Source organism: Echiichthys vipera (genome assembly GCF_963691815.1).
Source record: "Echiichthys vipera genome assembly, chromosome: 16".
NCBI classification, from domain to species: Eukaryota; Metazoa; Chordata; class Actinopteri; order Perciformes; family Trachinidae; genus Echiichthys; species Echiichthys vipera.
The window spans coordinates 19,230,233-19,250,131 of NC_139841.1; the positions used below are offsets into that span (position 1 = coordinate 19,230,233).

The window sequence follows — 19,899 nt, forward strand, 5'->3', positions numbered from 1 at the left end:
AAATACTTACTGGTGTATACTACTGTATAATCTTTTTTTTTTTTGGCATTGTTATGAAGGACGCTCCATTTTAAAACAAAGGAAGCTGGTTATTAAGTAATCCTGGACTTCTTTAGGAAAAGAGAGAAGAAGAATGGAACACAGGGCACCCCCTGCAGCAATGATAACATTAGCGAGTAATTTGAAGGTAGGAAGGATACAGATACACACTAATACACGTTCACACATACAAACACACTAGCACAGTGAAATTGCTGTACAGCACATTACCAATATTTACTGCTCAAAATTAGCACTTTGTAAGCACAATTTTCACTTTCTGCAGTCAGATACACAATAGAGATCTGCATACAGTCATATACAGATATGGACACTGGAAAATACAGGAGATGATATACAAGTATTACCTTACAATTTAATGCAGCCCAACATCAACAACAAAATCATAAACTAAAACCTTGCAGAGTTGAATAAGCACTTCCTCACTTTTAATTAGACACCATACGATTCAGAAATGGTAGATGTTCTGCACGACTACCAGTACGGGTCGCATTACATTGAAAAAAACCTATCTATATTGTTTCTCCAGCACAGAAGTAAGGTAGAAATTATTGTCTTTGTAGCAGTGCTGCATCTAGAGCATGATCTAGACTCATATCTTTGGAGTGTCACACACACCAATGCACCAGGAATGTTAGCCTGTTTTGCCCTCTTCCTGTGGTCCATTCTTCTTTTTTTTCTGAGGTCCTGTAAATTTACCAAGGAGCATCACATTTATCTACGGTTGGTTCAATATCTCACCATCACAGAAACATCAAACACCCTGACATACATGCTGTGGCCGGCTGATAAAGTAAATATATACACACAGACAGAATGGTAGAAAGAAAGGGAGGACATGACTTATTCTTTGATTTTTTTCCCCCCACAATGACATCCCATAGGTGAGACGTAGTATTTGATTCAGCAAGACGTGGCAACTTTAAGGCAATATATATTCCTAATGTCTGATGAAAAATGCAAGGTCAGTACTTTTGCAGGCACATATTTAAAGATGTGGTGATATTCACAAAATCACACACACACACACACACACGCACACGCACACACACGCACACGCACACGCACACGCACACGCACACGCACACACACACATACATAGACTTCAGCAACAGGACGCACGCAGACGCTCACACAGAAATTAAATCACGACAGAATAATAAATAAAATCCACAAGGGGTCATTCATCACATCAACATTTAAAATTCCATCTTCATGAGGAAAAACAAACCCCTCCGAAATTATAACTCATGCACTGTTGGGTGTCCATAAATCAAACTATGTTGAGAGGGGAGGCAACCCAGAGAGGACTAGTATCACGGACAAACTTGTTCATTAATCTCCAATAGGATGGCAGCTTTGCAGAAATGCAGTCCAGCAAACTCTCCTTCGCTTGCACTTCCACATTAATTCCCCCTGAAGAATGGCAAAAACGAAGACTTTTGTTTCATTTTAGCAGCAGAGTGATAATGGAGTGACATTGTGTGGCTCTGCAGCACCACTGAAAGAAATTGCTATGATAAACAGTTGAAATTTCCATTTAAAATAGTTCTTTTAGCAGCCTAAAACATAAGACAAATATATTTCCCGTAACTTCATGATGTCTTTATTCATCTCAACACTGCTGTAACACATCAGTTGATTGTCACTGGAAAGTAAAGAAGGAATTGTCTGTTTGTCACAGTAATTTTAAGTAATTACACCTTTTACAGTAACACCACAAACTGGTAGGACATATTTGACATTTACAACCTTAATTCTGCATACTTGGTAAGCAGTTACAGTGAGAACACTAAAAAGCTATATATACACCACATTTCAGCTTTGTCCTTTTCATATCCCTGTTAATTTGACTGTCACATCAGTGCCCTTAAAATTATCTCAAATTCCCTTTCCTGTATCATCTCACAATGTTTTTCTTTGCACTTCCCACTGTTCTCGCCTTTTGTTCTTGCGCCCTCTCTTTTACTGCAAGTCTCTCCATCTCCATTCCCCTTCATGTTTGATCACATCTCTCTTCCACTCTCCAGCACAACAGCCATATAAATTTGCAGTGGCATATGTAGCCATGAGGGAAAATGGGTTTTCTGTTTATCTTCAGACACTACAAATCTCTGCTGCTTTAGTCCTAAGTGACTTCACGGGGAGGAGAGTGGCTAGAAAACCCATAATTTCACTCTTTTCCGTGGTATAGATTTACTTCAATATGTGATTTGCATTTTTCCCCCCCTAATATTGCTCCCATTTTCCATCAGAAACACTTTGTGTGTTATTCATTCCTCTTGCCTTTTGTTTTCCTCTCTGCACCCATCTCCTCTAAATTCCCGGCCTTTTTCCTGTTATGCCCGCTTTTTACCTTTCATTTCCTATCCACTCATTCCCCTTTTTCCGCTCTACTGTGGATCATGTTGCCTCTTTCCTTTCATCATCCCCTGCCAGGCTCACTTGCAGCAGCTCCAATGCTCAGATTGAATGTATAATTTGGCGACAAGCACCTGCACTGAATTATTCAACACTTTTGGTGAACCTTTTTTTCCAACAGACATTATACCAGCAAATTCCTCAGATTAAGCTATTACCTCAGTTTAGCCATGAAAGTCATCTTTAAACTACATGTGTAGAAGGACAGCGGCAGGTTTGTATTTTTTTGTTGCAAATAATAACAACCAGTGATAGTCAGAATGATATGTGTTGAGTGCATAACGTCAAAAATGAAGTGGAGAAAACTATGAGTAAGGATGAGTTAGAAATGATTTTGTATAAATACTAAACCACACTGTCACTGGGACATGTTAACTGAACTTTAGATAAGTGTAGTGTTTACTTAATTTCATAAAATTTGCCATGAAAATAAAATCTCTTGATGCTGTTTTGGGATGGGTGATAAGAAAGAAATCAATAGCATAGGCTACATTATAAAATATGAGCAGAATACGTTCTAGTAATTTAGTTTTCTCCTCATTCAAAACACATTAGACTAAAATATCCACCACTATATGAGATCAATGAACAGAATTTGTTTAGATGGCTGGCTTAGGTGACAACACAACGTGATTAACATGGCTCCTAGAAACTTCCATTTTTTTCCCTGGCTGTTTTAGACAAACAACTTAATGATATGAATAAGGGTAAAATTAATAAGATCTCAACCACAATCTTTGGATTGTTAAAGTTGTTGAGGAAACTCTCAGTCTGTTAGCCAGAATAGTACTTACTCATAGAACTAAGTAAGTATTTGCACAAGATATTTTCCAATGCAAGTTTTTTTCTTAAATGATGAGGGCAATATGATATAATCGCTTTCAAATTACTTGTTTTTTCCAACTAGGTAGGTTGTCTTGCATAATTTGTGGTCAACATTTCCTCTAGCAACACCTTGCATGTGTTTGTGGAGTTGTTATGCTCTGATATTATTTCTGCAAATGTCTGCTGTTATGTCCAATGTCTGCAATGTCACTCAATTCTGATGGTGTTTCTTCAGTTGAGGACAGAAATAGCACTGTCAATGCAGATCTCTCAGATGTGTCACCTCTCTTTGGCCCATTTATATGAAATAGCAGATGTCTAGGCAGATGCTTTGCTACATTATGTACTCGAAACAGAATTGAGCAGCATGAAGTCACAACTCGTGGGTAACCCTTTGGCATCGTTTTAGTATATGCAGGGCAGGGCTAGGTAAACTACTTCAATAGGTAGAATACAAATTCAACTGCTGGAGCAGGATGGATACTTAATGACACCAAATTAGAAATATCAGTAATATTATTTAGTTTGATGACATACATTGAAATGACTGTAAGTGCAGCACAACCTATCAACTCTAACGTGGTAATAAACACTAGGTCTGAGCAATAATTCAATATGATAATTTATTATCCGCTTATTATTTGTGATGAAATTGTATATCAAGATATTGTGATGCACAAATATGTTGTCTAAATTGATAATAACAGGCACATGCTAACTCAAATTGAATTGTATATTGATCCATGTTTGATTTTTGGTTTAATAGCTTCTGTGGAGGCCGGAGATGTATAAAAAAATGTAACTTTTATATGTACTTTGTCATAAATGACTCCCTTATGATCCCGATAACCGTCTTTATGCATCGGAACAACAAGGCACAAAGCCAACACATTCAACACATGCTCTGTGGTTTAGCCACCATCTGTGCACAGTGGAGGTTGCAGCTCACTGAACCTGAGCAACCATCAACTTCCTGGTCCAAGTGAAGATTGGACTGTATCAATCTCTAGGGTTTTGTTTGGAGCAAATGCTACTGTAAAAGAGTCACATGCTGAATTCAGATAGTCAAATAGATGTGCTGAAAGGCATGATGGATACAGCTCACTCTCCGTTTCTCACAACAGTACATTAGAGGAACGGATGCAGACAGAGACCGGTGATGTAATGTTGCAGGAATCATTTCAAGTAGCGCCGATGTAACTTTCGGAATGAACGCTTCTGTTCCCAGAAATAGCTTGGTCCCATATAGCTAGCCGCAAAAGATGTGTATACCCTATCTATATCCAAGGGGATGCAACTATATCCTGGCAAGTGTATTGCTCAGGACCCAAGGAATCGCAGTGACGACTGTGAAGTTGTTTGGAAAAGTGTTTCTTAAGAAAGCTGCAAGCAGCAGTACGGAGGGCTGATGACATGCCAAGAAGCATTGAATACTCATGCAAGCTAGCACAACCAAATGCACACAGGTGTACATACAGTCTTATATGGTACATATGCTGCCCTCGTATGCAAACAAACACACCCTTTACAGAGTATTTGTGTATGTCGTGCCACTGTGTGTCAGGCAAAAACCTTTAAAGGCAGAACAACATATTTTACTTCTCTCTGCAACTTTTTCCTTCTGTCACCGTCTTTTATTTGTCAACCTCCCACTCATTGTTACACTCTATGTGTTGTATCTGTTCCTCCCATCCATTTCTCCCAGCAGGAAGCTCAAGCGGCATGTGCCCTAGCATCTGCTCTCCATTCTTTCTGTCCAACTAGAAGTCACAGCGTGAATGACAGGGCTTGGCTCTCTGGTTAATCTTTCCACTCTGCTAATCCACCTTGGAGAAGCTATGCCTGTATTACCTGGACACAGAGAAACAGCTACATGTCTCAGACACATAATACAGACACAATGTAGCCAGACTAATATTAGCTTCATGCCAGGTTCAGTCAACACAATTGTTCTCACTGGGTCAGATAAGGCAATTATAAAGCCATAAATTCTTGACATGACTTGGTCAAGAGACATGATACACTACATGTTGTTCACTGAAAAATCATAGCTTGCTGCCTTTCACTACCTTCTTGATGATTTGCTATGGGGACCAATGTAAACCAACAATGGCACCTGAAGCACTTGGTGTGATACTGGCTACTTTGTGTTTGAAAAAGCCTCAACAGAAAAATGACTAACATTTCCTCTGTTTCACACTTCCACCTAGCAGCACCAACAACATCATCATTCATGTTTTGTTTCGCCCAACACCCTACGTCTGTCAGGTCAGGCTCTTATCGGGCTGAACCTGGCATAACACAAACCCGTTTTTAAAGGTAGTAGAATGGAACATGTTGGCACAAACCTGACTCATTCTGTTTTAATTTATGTACAAAAAAGGTTCAGCTGCCTGGCTAGTTCATCAATTCAATGATTGACAGTATCTACAAACACAAAATCAGGGCCATTTTTCACCCCATGTCCAATATTGGTTCTTTGCATCTGTATGTGGTCTTGTTTAATACAGAGTTTGTTCCTTTGTTGACAAAAGTTCTATATAAAGGCACCTGTTTTAAGAAGGCTTATGCATAAATATGTATTACATCTCCAGTGGTAAAGTTTTTGATTGAAGTGAAATAATCTATTCTGAAATGACTGAAGACCGTTTCAAAAAAGTCCACAGCCCTGGTTATGTAAATCACTAGAGAAATTACACTGACGAAAGGCCCATACCTAATCATAAAATCTGATTACACTGTGATTGAAAACTGAATGAAAATCCCCCACAGCTTAACAGGAAAGCACCAGGTCGACCTTTCCATTTTCTCCCTCTCGCCATGGGAACTAATACATGTTTCCATCATCCACTCCCCATCCCCTTTTGCATCGACTTGAGTCCTATCCCTTCATTACTCCACCTCTCTATCCTCCCCTTTTAAGTGTCACAATGCTCTATCCCATACAAGGAAAATATTTGAGGGCAGATAATGCTGTCTTGAGCCCTGGTCTTGTGAATTATAACAGAGAATCAGGACTGATTTGCTGGTGTGGTGCTCCTGCCCACCCAATACTTCTCTCCCAGGCTTTTTCTAGCTTTAGCCCATGCCCTACATCTACCAATTCCTCTCTCAGCCATACAATAAGTCTGTTTCGGCCCCTCTAAGCTTTGGGCCTGTACAGAGAGACAAGGGCTGCATAGATACCATAGATTATGTAGATAAATGACATCTCAGTTCTGCAAAGGAAGTTCTTTATATATATGCTACACTTACACAGAAATATTTTTTAGCCATGTCAAACATCGAAGAAAGCAATATAAATTTCCTATCTGATTTTTACAATATTAGTTGTATACTCACAGTACGACTGCAAACCAATATTGCAAAAGCTTAACATTTTAGTTGATTCCTACACATCAGAAGCTTCAATACTTATTTGCATGTGGTTTTCAATTGTCTGTATGTCAAATCATGATACAAAATGTGTTTTGACTGGTAAGCTGGTTGCCAGTGTTGCACTGACTATATACACTGGAGATCTAAATTAGGGAACAGGTTATTAATACTTGATTCATTCTGAAATACTGTTATTTTCTTACTGTTCAGAATTTGAATTGAATGCTCAATACTTGCCAGTTCATTGCTGAACAGGGCATGGATCTGTCTTGGCACACAGTGGCCCTCATTTATCAATCTTGCGTGAAAACGGGCGCAGATATGAGCGCAGAATTGGTCGTATGACAAATTCATACGTGTGATTTATGAAACATTCGTATCTGACCAATCTCAGCGGGAAGGAGCGGGCCTTGATAAATGCGGCGGCTGAATTTGATCGTCATTAACATGTTACGGCCTTAAATATTTCTGGTTCGGAGGCCTCGCCCACTGAGGTCAAACATGCAGAGGAGAAACGCTGGGAGGAAAAGAAACTTTTCCGACACACAGATCGGCATCCTGACACCCGAGATGGAGCAAAATAAAGATGTGCTTTTTGGCAGTCTTAAGAGTGGAATAAAAGGGGCCCATAAAAACGCTGTATGTAAAAGAATAACGGAGGCAGTCCACCGGAAGCAGCGCTCCACTGTGACCCGTGTGCGTGTGTGCGCACTGTTGAGCCTGCGCTCCTGCTCTGTAGCGGGGTTTGCCAGCGGGGTTATTAGGTATTCCATTAGAGGATAACCTTTGTCACCTAGAAGAACCATGCCCAAATGTCAATCATCTGAATCCTTGTTTGATTTAATGCAATTTATCCAGTGTAGCCACTTACCGAGGAGATGACTTTGGCTCTGCAGTGCGCATTCCTGCAGCCGCGCACCAACACATTCATTCATTCATCTTCAACCGCTTGTCCCTGTCGGGGTCGCGGGGGGCTGGAGCCGAGCTGTTTTGAATTATAAAAGAAACGTGTGCCCCCCCCCTGGCCACCACGTTTAAAAGCGATAGCTTGGCATCACAAATCACCTGTACATTTATCAAGTGGTAGATTTGCAATTGATGAATGTTGTTGAATGATGAATATTCATTCATGGATGGTGCCTTCAGATGCACATGAATACAATCAATTGCTCCAACCACAATTTTTTTTTTAATTCGTTTTAAGATTCCGTTTTGATCTGTTCTTAATTTGTGACTGCTTATTCTTAATGACAGCTGAGGTTTGTTAATTATTTTCAGCCAGATTTTGCTGTGCTGCACCGCAAATCCACAGGCTCAAACTTGCGTACAAGATCTCAGACCTGATGTGAGATTTGTTCGTAGCTCCCGCTCACGTCCAAATTGATAAATGCCGAAGTTTGCTTGGAAATGGTCTGTGCACGGTTTTTCTGTCGTATGTTCATTTGATAAATGAGGGCCATTGTCTTTTCAGACAATTTGGACTCAAAGCCCACTTTGTAGTGACCAAACCGCTCATCAGCAGAAAGAATGAAAAGGCTAGACTCTCCTTTGCTGAGGAGCATGTTGTGTGGACAGAGGAGAACTGGTCCAGAGTGCACTGAGATACCTCACAGTTATTGGTGTTAATCTGGCACCTGGTGACTATTTTAGAATTAATCATTAGACACACCCTATTTATCTGGCAGCTCTCCTGGTCACATTGCAAGACAGCAAGTCGCTCTAAGGTTACTGAAACCCTGCAACAGCAGGTTGTCCGGATGAAGGCCAAAGGGATGACCCTATCAGCCATTGCAAAAGATGTTGGGCGTTCAAAGTCTGTGATTTCAAGAATACTGAAACTTTACAAGGACACATATTCATTCATTCAAGTCCCTAAAAAAGGCTGGTCGTCAAAGTGTAAGGGTTAAACAAGTGCACAAGAGGAGATGATTGTGCAAAGATTATCAATGGGGAATCGGTTTGACACTGCAGCTGGAATTGCTTGCCTGTTCAGTGATGAACAGGGCAAGGATCCGTCTTGGTACACAGTGTATTTTCAGAAAATTTGGACTGAAAGCCCACTCTGCAGTGACAAAACCTCTCATCAGTAGAAATAATGAAAAGGCTAGACTAGCCTTTGCTAAGGAGCATGTTGTGTGGACAGAGGAGAACTAGTCCAGAGTGCACTTAAGTGCTGAGAGTAAGTTCATTTTATTTGGGTCTGGTGGAAAACATTACGTACTTAGGACTGGGAAAAGACTGTACCCAAAGTGTGTAAAGAAGTCAGTGGAATTTGGTGGAGGAAGTGTCATGGTTTGAGGGACGTTTTCTGCAACATGGCCACTTGTACAGCTACATGGCAGGGTGAATGTAAATGTTTATGTGAACCTCCTTTGGCAACATACAATACATTCACTCTAGGGGTGGAACGATTCACAAAATCCACTGTTCGGTTCATATCACGGTTTTGGGGTCACGTTTTTCGGTTCGGTTCGGGGTTTTTTTCTTTTTCTTTTAGATTCTAAAAATACCATGTATCAGATCTATAGCCTAATAATTAGATTTTTTTTTTTTATCAGATATTCTTAAGGATATGTCATGCAATCATGCAAAACCTGAAACAATGAGGTAGCTAGCTTGGGATTAATAATCTTAAATAAAAGTGGAGTGAGATTTTGAAACAGTAGGAGAGACCATGCTGCATTTACGCATTCATATATTTATTGGGCAAAAAGGTAAAAAATTGTTTGCCTTCTAGGTAAGAATATAATCACTTATACATTATCAAATCTTAAAAAATGAATATGAATAAAATGAAATAATAGGTTTTCTTTCACTAAAATGGGCACAAACAGCATCACTGAACTAACTGAAATAGGCTACATCAGGGCTATTAAAGTAATTTGAGGGGCCGGAAAAATATAAGCATCACATTAGTGGATATTGTAAAACAATGCAGAGACATAGAAGTACATATATTGTCTTTATTTTATCAATGTAAATAGTAGTCATAGGCTTCAAAGCAACAAGCTTGTCAAAAAACAATCCTTGTTAAATGGACACCTGTTAACCAGAGATTTTCACTCAATTATTTGACTAAAGTACAAGTTTGAGGCTCTTGTCCTTTACTTGAATATTTTATTTACATGCTACTTTATACTTCTACTCCACTACAAATCAGTGGAAATACTCTACTTTTTACTGCACTACATTTATCTGGTTACTTCAGTTACTAGTTACTTTACCAGGCTGACAAGCAGATATGAAACATTAGTTTATTCAATAAAAACTGGACTGACAAAAATGAATGTAACTAAATGCAGAGTAGCATGATTTTTCTGAAAATGCCTTCCCAACTTATCCTCTTTACACCCAGAAATGGCTGCAGAGTAAACATAGGCTTGACAGTGACAGAAACAAAAACGTCTCTGTCCATTCCCTGGTTAACCTTTCTTTTTTTCAGAGTAGAAAAAAAAATTGCGGTGGTGATCTAACCACGGAAATTAACCAGACAGAAACAATTGAGAACAACAACAGAGCAGAGCTTAGTGGGCTGTTGCCAAGAGGATTCAGAAACCCGCTAAGAAGAGTGTGTGCGTTGTGGCCACGTGCCTACAGGGAGTGCATGGAGCAAGTCTCCCAGCACGCCGGGATTTGACCCACTGAGACGAGAAAGGACAGCGGTCATGAAGGCTTGCGCTACGTTGCACCTTATAAACCGAACGGTAAACATGTGTACCGAACCGTGACAAGCATACCGTTCCACCCCTACTTCACTCCAATTGTCTCCCAATTAGCCTGTAATTGTCATGCAAGACAATGCCCCCTTTATATACAAGTTAACCAATGTAAAGATTTGTGGACATACAGAGATGGACATTTAGCATTAGCATGCAGAGCGCAGTGGTGTATGAGATTTCTACAGCCAGTAATATACACAAGCTTTGCAACAACTGTTTTAGTCAGGAACATAAGATAAACTTTCCTCACCAAAACTTATTTAAATTGATATTTTTTTTTAAATCACATCCTTAATTGAGTCCCCTTGTGCATACTAAATTGAAATGTTATACATGCTGTAAAAGAACATGGACTTCAAATTTCTGACAGCATGACAGCAATTAAAGTGGTTATATTTCATAATGGAGGAAAAGTGGGGCTCTGCATCATGTCTAATCCAACTGAGCAGCCGGCTTTCCATTGTACTACCCAATGGGCATTTCAAAGTGTAATCATACATAAATGTGTTTTGGCCTTCCCTATGAATGAAAACAAATATCTTTTGTATCAATTTCCTCAGTCTGTTTGTTTTCCAGATGAATATAGTTCAATGTAAATTAGGCTTTTCAATTTTATTTTAATATTTCAAAAATGATGGCCTTTGACTGAATGTTGTTTTTTTTACATTAAAAAAAATAATTACAGAGCAGACCATGCGGAGTCCGTCTGTGAGTTTTATTTGATGTAATTACACTTCATGAAATGCAGGAGAAAAAATAACAAAAAAGGCAACTGAATAGTGTAAAAAACTAAAACGGATAACTGAATGCATCAGTGTGCTACCCGTGAGGGAATCCCTTCAGGATAAACATTTTGCATTTCAAAAACCAAATAAATTCTCAAAAAAATGGGTCCACATTTCAATAATGGCTGGCATTTGTTTTTCCCCGACCATTGTCATGGAGCCTGGGTACATTTCTCAGTATAATGACATCCCGTGATGCTCGTTGTTTGCATGGTAACCAAATATAATTGCCTGATGACCATGCACCGCTGCTTACTCATTACTGTGGCAAATTAGTACAGCTGGAAAAGAAGGGACTGCAATGCCCCCACAGCCACACCAAAATCACAGCTCTTCCATTTGCTTTTATAGGAGAAAAATTATCACTTCACACTGAGGCAGTGTAAGCCAACTGTAAGCACACGTGCCCGCCTCTGTGACATTTCAGAGAAAGATATGTGATTAGAAAGGTAATGCCAATATTTGCAGTGGTGTCACACGGGGCCAATACAGGCTTGCTACAGCTGTTGATAACAAGGCAATAGGAGGGCCTGGACAATGAGGCCCTTGGGGTGACTTTGATTGAGAAAAAGGAGAGACTGTGAAGTGAAAGGAGCAGGCAATGGATTTTTTCTTTTGTAAAGATACAGGCATCTGTGTGTGGACAATGGTGCATACTTGTAAAGAGCAGTATGTGGGAAAATAACAGTGGACGCACATAGTCATTTTTTCCCCATTTTGCTTGGAGGACCATATCTTTTAAAAAATGTGTTTCAAGGCTTACAAGGATTACTCATATTGTTCTTTTTTGACGTCAGGAGCAATTGTGTGGTATTTTACAGAATAGAGAATAAACATACGACTAAAACTGTGAAATGAATGACTGCTCTCTGCTAGAGAAATAAACACAGTATCCTTGCCTTAAAAGCTTGCGGGTGCAATGGAGCTATGTGTGATTATAGGTGTTTTTATGTGTTATTGTGTGCTTGTGCTCATGTACCCCTATCAGAGGCAGCTGGGGCCTCAGTCCTTGTTATATTCCCTGTCGTTTAGCTTGAAGTGAGGCCTTTATTTGTATCTGCAGCTGTCGGCCAAGTGTTACCACAACAGCTTGTGAGAGTAGACCTGTCAGTTAGCGCCAGCAGCTGAAGGGAAAGGTAGTCTTTGTTCATTCGTGCCAGATGAAATCAAAAACTCACTCCTGCTCCCCCCTGAAACCTGCCATCCCTGGTCATTCCCATGCTCCTCATATCACAGCAATGCATTCTCACTTCACTGGCAGCTCAACACCACATATTCCATGTTAGATACAGCAGAGTGTTCCTATTGACACTAACTTTTACCTAAACCCGGGGTAAAAACGCAGAGGTCTGTAAGGAACATGGTACAGTGTGTCTTTCAGATAGAAATACACAGTTCTGCGGTAGCAACATAATGAATTTAGATTGCTTTGAAAATAAATGCTAATAGATAACACAGGTCTGAATAACACTTTCAAGCCCAATTCAAATAGAACAGATGTTCCCAATTGGTGCTTGAGTCATTAATGGCTGCTAGCAAAACACATCTGCTATCATTAGTGCTATGGGGAAGGAAAACAAGCAGTTCCAATATGCATTAATGGGAAATTTCCCCAATACTTTAGTCACTGTGCTTCAAGGGGCCATTAAAAGAACAGTACGGATTGGGATGAATAGTGAGACACAGAAGCAGATGAGAAGATGAGGAAAAAAAGCCACTTTCCTACCAGCTTATGGTACTTAGTATGGCAGAGCTTGGTGGGGCGATCTTTAGAGTTCATAGGGGTTAATGAGAAATACAGGTCTAATCCACAGTAGTAAATATCTCTGATGCATCAACGAAAGAAGCACCTCAACTGAACATACACATTTTTAAGTAATGAGTGTCCCCTGGTTTCAATACTCAATGTCTAGCTGACTAACACTTGAATAGTTTCAACTCAGTATTACCATGACAAAAACTCAAATGTGAAAAGAAGAAGAAATATGGCAATAAATAATACAAATATATGTTGCTGATTACCTTGACAGGGAGAGATACATTACTGTTGATCTCATTCTCCCTCTATAGCTATACCCAGAGTTGAGCTGTGAATAAAACATGTTTATATGCTTTACAGTAAGTACAAAAATGCAGTTTGCAGAAGTTAATACAGTTACTAGTGGCTGATGCTGGATATTTCTGCAGAGTCTATATTACAGATTGTTCTGTGAAATGGTGTTTAAAACTACAGTTTCTAGGAAATGTTTCAGTTTACCTGAACAATACATTGATTAAGTAGGCTTTAATTTCAATCCACACTGACAGATTGTTACAAATGTAATAACAAATGTATATATATATATACGCCATTTCATGTACAGTATACCATGTTTTTTTATAGATGTACAATTCCCAGGCAACATAGCTTTACTATTTTATAAGCAATCTAAACCTCCTCTCCACACAATCAGCTATGGGCACATCCACTCTTTAGGATGACATTATACAATCATACCAATCGAGAACCGACACGTTCATGCACACACAAAAGCAGTCAAAAGTGCATGCACGTACACAGTTATTCAATAATCTTCTCCCTCCAGGACCAGGCTTTTCTTTTGTTCCCCTAACTCCTGGTCTCCATCAGTAACTGTTACCCAGGCAACAGAATAGACAGAGAGGAGGTAAATGAATGGGCAGAAGAAAAAAGGCAAAAACAAAGATGGGGGGATGCAGTCATTTCTACCTGAGTTTTGGATCTATCAATAGTACCCTCCCTTTTGCATCACAACTGGGAGTCTGAAGGGAATTTGCAAGGTCATGACACCTGACCAGTGCTCTATTGCAATGATTTGTGTTTTAAAGCATGTGTGCATGGGTACACATGCTGTGTATATGAAAGGGACAGTCAGACTGTGTATGTGGTGCACGTCAGTATGTCTGTACTCATTTATGTCTGAGAACTATTTCACAGCTTGCACTCCTTCCCAGTTTTCCGTAAACCAGTTTTTTGTCCTTTTTAGGTAGGGAAGGGGATGTTCAGAACAAGCAGATGATCAGTATTTGCTATATAGAAATGTAACATCATCTGGAAGCTGATAATTTCTGCACGCAGCAGTTTTTGGGTTAATACCATTTGTTACAAAGATTCTGTGCTAAATTTGACATTTTTACCATTCAGGGATTTATAAGAATTAACAAACATCTCTTCAAAATAACACCCAGATGTTAAGGAAAACTTGATTTGTTTTAAAAAATGTTGCAATTTGAAACTTTCTATGATAATTACATTTCTTCAGTGATTGGATGGCAGGAACTCTAGTTTGTGGTTGTAAAGTCGAGTCATATCCAATATATGCAATTTCAAGACTATTTAGGGACCCCAGTATGCAGAAATATGTAAATACACTATTTTAGAATAGGGACAAAATAACACATATGTACTGCACGCAAACGCATTTATTATCCTATTTTTTTAATTCACAGAATTTTTTTTATTCACATATTTTCAAGAAATCAGGGGACCCCTTTAAAAATGACCATGACTGTTTTCCCTTACCAAAATTTAGCCTATCTTTGGTGTTATTCAGCATTCTTTCTGGAAACTGAGTCTGCTCCAAAAAAAAAATTTGTGCCAGAGGACGCAGTTTTAAACAAAAGGTTTTAAACAATAACCCATTTACAATGCTCCTGTTGTGGAGGGCAAATATAATTTGATTACCTTTAAACAAGTTTAACAAACAGGGGAAAGGTCAAACACAATTTTCTTGTATGAAGAAGTACATATAGGGGGAGTTATATCTTCACAAATCCAACTCGAACTTCCACATACAGTTGTTACGTTGTTTTTTTAATATACTAATTTCATTTAAATACAATTCAACCAAAGAAGGTCCTGGGTTAAAATCTACTCAGTTGAGGCCATCCTGTGTTTCCTGTGCCTTCATGACCTTCCACAATCCAAAGACATGCAAATTGATGATTCAGAAGCTCTGATTGCCCATGGGTGTGAATGGGTGTGTAATTTGTGCTTGCCTGTCGATGTGTGTCATTCTGAAAAAGATGGTTTTGTAAAAGTGCTTGCTGGGATAGGCTCCATCCCCTGTGACCATGCAGACAGTGAGCGGTTCAGGAAACGGATGGATGGATACAACACAAGGTGAGTGATCCCGAATAATGATGCAGAAAGGGAGAGTGCACATGCATCCATGCACGCACACCCACATTTACGGTTCCACTGCATATAATGCAGCACAGGCACTATGGTTGGGCGATATGTTAAATGGTGTCCGACTGACACCATCAGGCCAACAATCGCCGATGGCCATTATATTCGCACAGTTTCAGCTAGGGGATGTGTTTGATCGGCGAGTTTGCTACATTTCACATTTGCTTATTTAGTCTAATAAACAGATAAACTCACGCTTGCTCATGCTTACATCTATTTTCAATATTAAACAGAAAACAGCAGGTCTTCAATAATTGACATGTTAATTCATTGGAAAACACACTTCATTCAATTCAATTCAATATTATTTATAGTGCCAAACCATAACAAAAGTTATCTCAGGACACTTTACAGAGTAGGTATTGACCACACTCTAAGACTTCTTTATGATTTTCACGGACCCAAGAATTCCCCCATTGAGTACGGTGGCAACGAAAACCTTCCCTATAACAGGCAGGAACGTCGGAAAGACCCAGCTCTATGGAGGATGGCCATCTGTCTTGACCGATGTTCATTCAAAATATACCCTTAATTCCCCAAGATGGAGGTTAAAGAGTGTTGTTTTCCCTGCTTTTAACTGCTCACTGAAGAGAGGCTATCTCTCGTTCTTCAATGCAGACCATTGAATTAGCAAAGTCACATAAAAAATTTAAAAAATAACCAGAAATGTACTCTGCCAACCCCAACAGGCACATTTGTGTAAAACATCTCAACACATTCTACACTCTATTCTCATATTATCAACTACATTTAACAGTGGATGTGAGGTAAGCCAAGCTGAATTTCTAAATGTGCACTGTTGTAACAAACAAGGACACATTGTCACTTTAATATGCAATAGCCCATATTATGCAACAGCAGAGCCACAGTGGCAGTTTCAGACCTTGAGTTCTGACCCTAAAGTTCTTAGGTAAAGCCGCGCCATCTATAGGCAAGATAACTAACATAAGCAGTGTTTTTTGCATCTGTAGTTGCCATTTATATTCATGTGGAATATACTAGCGGCTGCAAACTAAACTGTTAATTGGTGAATTAAACAAGCCAAAGAAACTGCAACATGGCCAGCAGGTTTTGCTACAGACTGTCAAGTCCAGCGTACAAGTGGAGCAGCTATTACTCTTTTTGCCATTAGGAAAAGATGTCAACATGCCTACATCTACCTGCCATGTCTATGTAATTTCCTATCCCACAGGTGGTGCAGCTTTGGACGTATAGTCCTGGTCTAACAGTGCCCCATAAACTCCCCTTGCAGAACAGCCTGCTATGAATGAGCGTGTTTGTGCATACTGAGTAAGAAACCAATTCCAAAACATGCTGTGCATCTAAAACACAGATAGCTTTGATTCAATGTGCAGTGGGTTCTTCTCAAATCAATCATAAAAAACACTTCAAGAGTGTATAGATTTTTGATAAAGAAGTGTGTGTATGCAGAAGGTGCTGTGGAATTGTGTCAAAATGAAATAATTCATTGAAAAGACAAAGAATCAGAAAACAATCTCGTCTATGCTACATTCTATGTCACAACCAAGGCCTGGACCCAAGCCATCATGACAGTGGCAACAGTCCTTGAAACAGCACCCCGGCATCTGACCATGTGTTTAGTGCCTGCTAAAAACTGGGAACGTAATGGCTACGAATGGGAACATGTGGGAAACATGCCAGGAAGCTTCCATGAAGAGCTTGCTTGTACCATTATTTCCCCTATGGAAACAAGATAGAGAGCCAGAGCCAGGGCAGAACACATGAAGAACACCTTGACCTACTGCATGACCACATATGGTGTTACTCGCTGTAGAAGATTATAGTGAATAGTGGTCCGTAACAAGGCTCCTGTCCTCCTTATGGACTAATTAGAAGGAAATTACACTTTTTCTACTTGCCCCTAGTGTACTAATGACCTCAAATCCATGCTTAGAGAGAGGGCGAAATACCTGCATAGATCAGTGTAAAAACGTGTACAAGTATACAAGTGTTTCATATACAACGCACATTTTCTAAAACTGCTTACTACAAATGACTGATTAAACTACTTTTCTTCTTTTTAAACTATAAACTAAAATTATCAGAGTTTCCAGAGGAAACAGCATTTATTCCAGGCTGATTTTCAGACATTTGTAAGAGATGTCATATCATCAGTATGACAATGATGAATCCAAAGGCTTTACCCATGAACCTGATGACTGAACTGTGGGCCATACATGAAGGTACAAGGAAAACATAAGGAAACACTATTTTGTTTGTTTCCTTATAAACCCATGAACAGCGCCATCCACCACAGTATGTTATACCACTAATGGCCCTGGTTGAGAACAATTAGCAAGGCGGTGAGGCAGGTCGCTTATTGATTTAATGGACAAGTGGGGACAATGTGTAGTCTGTGTATCAACAGGCAGGGTTTTCAGTAGGAGAGGCAAAATGCAGTACACTATAATACCGTATTATGTGTAAGTATACTTAGATGTCAGCATACTTTCTGACCCCATATACTTCCACATATTGTGAACAATGTAGTGGAGGCAGTGTCAATTTAACCAGGCCAAGCTATATAGGACACAAAAATGAAACCCGGAAATAGGAAATAAATCATGTGTTGTCTTGACATTTGATTCTTTGTTCCAGCCGTAAGGCAAGTTTTAATGTTACCCAACACTAGCCTTTTTAGGGACCTGCAAGGTAAAACATTTTAGGTGAGAGGACAAATCGTCTTTTCAAAAAGACCCCAATGACTTCCAGCTAGAAACAAAAAAAGAACTACGCCCGGAATAGGGACACCAAAGCCCACTCCTGCAACTAGGCACATTTAGAGAGTCCCAGTGGATGAGGGGGTCACCCCAATGTGACTGACGATGTTGCAGAAAGAGAAGCACATTAACTGCTGTTTTTATGTGAGCATCTAATAGCAGGTTGAATTACTTTGCCTTCCTGGAGAACGGTGAGCCGTCAGACAAGGCTCTTACAAATGTATAGTGCCACTAGAAAACATAAATGGACACATTAGTGACCCAGACATCGGGAGGGAAATTATTGGAAGCAATATCTTCTCTGTTGGTGAGTTGATATCTGTGCTGGTCATTGGTTGTCTATAATGAACAGCATGCAAGGAGGCAAGAGCAGTGACATGAAATGAAATAAAAAATACATTAGACTAACCCCCTACTTGTGGCTCCCTTGCCCGGCCCACACCCAATTCTGAACTTGGCCTTCATTTTTTATCTCACCTACACATCTGTTATGTGTTGTGCATGTATCTTGCAAAGTAACAACGCCTGCAAACACCTAAAAAAATATGAGAAATCACAGCCCGGCTGGTATCGAAGCCTGGGAGTCGCAGCTCTACTGTAGATGCAGCAGATAAATCCCATGTGTGGATTGAGGTCATATACAGTAAGTTGACTTTCAGAAGACCTCGATTGTCAGAAAGGGTATGGAGAACACTCGGGAACCCCCTCAAAAATGAATACATAAGCTCTGCACAGAAGGCAAGTGATTCATCAGTGGGGGGAGCTCAGGGCCGCTCCCAATGGCAGCATTCACTGGGGTAGCAGGGGAGAATGAAGAGAAAGCTGAAGGCCCTGGATATTGTTAGGTTGTAGCAGATTAAACTGTCTCTTCAATGCAGTGTGAACTTGAGAACAATTCTGTGCATTTGTCTTGGCAGACTGCTGCTGCGAAATAGCCAATGACAGCTACATGTCTGCCAAGCTACGGTGCCACATTGGTTAAATGCCCAATACTTTAAACTAATACATTATTTGCAAGTCTTTCACTGACTGGCCAGAGCAAGACATTTACTGTCATTGTCTGAAGTTATGAGCAAGGCACGGTGCCACATTGCTTGTTGTTAGCGAAGTAAAGTGTATTAGTCTACTGCTGGAAGCTATGGACGTGGGGACTGTTTTCAGTCCTTATTCAAGGAAAACATCTTGTATGTCCATGAAAGCAGAAATTTAATGAACAAAATTGAATTAGGGTTAGGAAAAAATAAATATCAATGAAAAAATAAGTATTATATTCACTGATCATTTTTAAGCTAAATCTTATTTATTTTGAATTAATTTAACAAATATATTGTTGTTGAACCTCACAGTATACTCTTGCTGCAGTCACCATGTTTGACAATCAATCTGCTTTTAATTTTCTTAACCCTTCAACACACATGTGACATTGTGAGACACAGATATAGTCCGAGAGACACCGTTGTCGTATGGAAACAGATGGCCCAATTATTTTTTTACTGATGGCAATGCATCTTGTCTGAAACACGCCGCTCTATTTTTCATGCAGCAAACACTGTTGATGCACCAAAAAAAGCATATCATTCAGACACATCGCTTGATTCAGCACATCCTGTAACATCCTGCAACAGATGATGATGTTAAGACATAACTTCACCTGTTGGCATGTCCATCTTTATGGATATCTATTGTCACAGTGGAAAAGAAAAAGCTTGCTGTGTAGTTAACGATCCACAGACTATTATAAAATATTATAATATTTTTAA

At 39.6% G+C, this 19,899-nt stretch overlaps 1 protein-coding gene across 1 annotated transcript in view; it reads right to left on the minus strand.

Annotated features, from left to right (window-relative positions):
• Positions 1 to 19,899, minus strand: part of astn2 (astrotactin 2) — a gene marked incomplete at both ends in the record, with an annotated part of 261,923 nt that overhangs the window by 180,694 nt on the left and 61,330 nt on the right. The gene's annotated exons all lie outside the window — the stretch shown is intronic.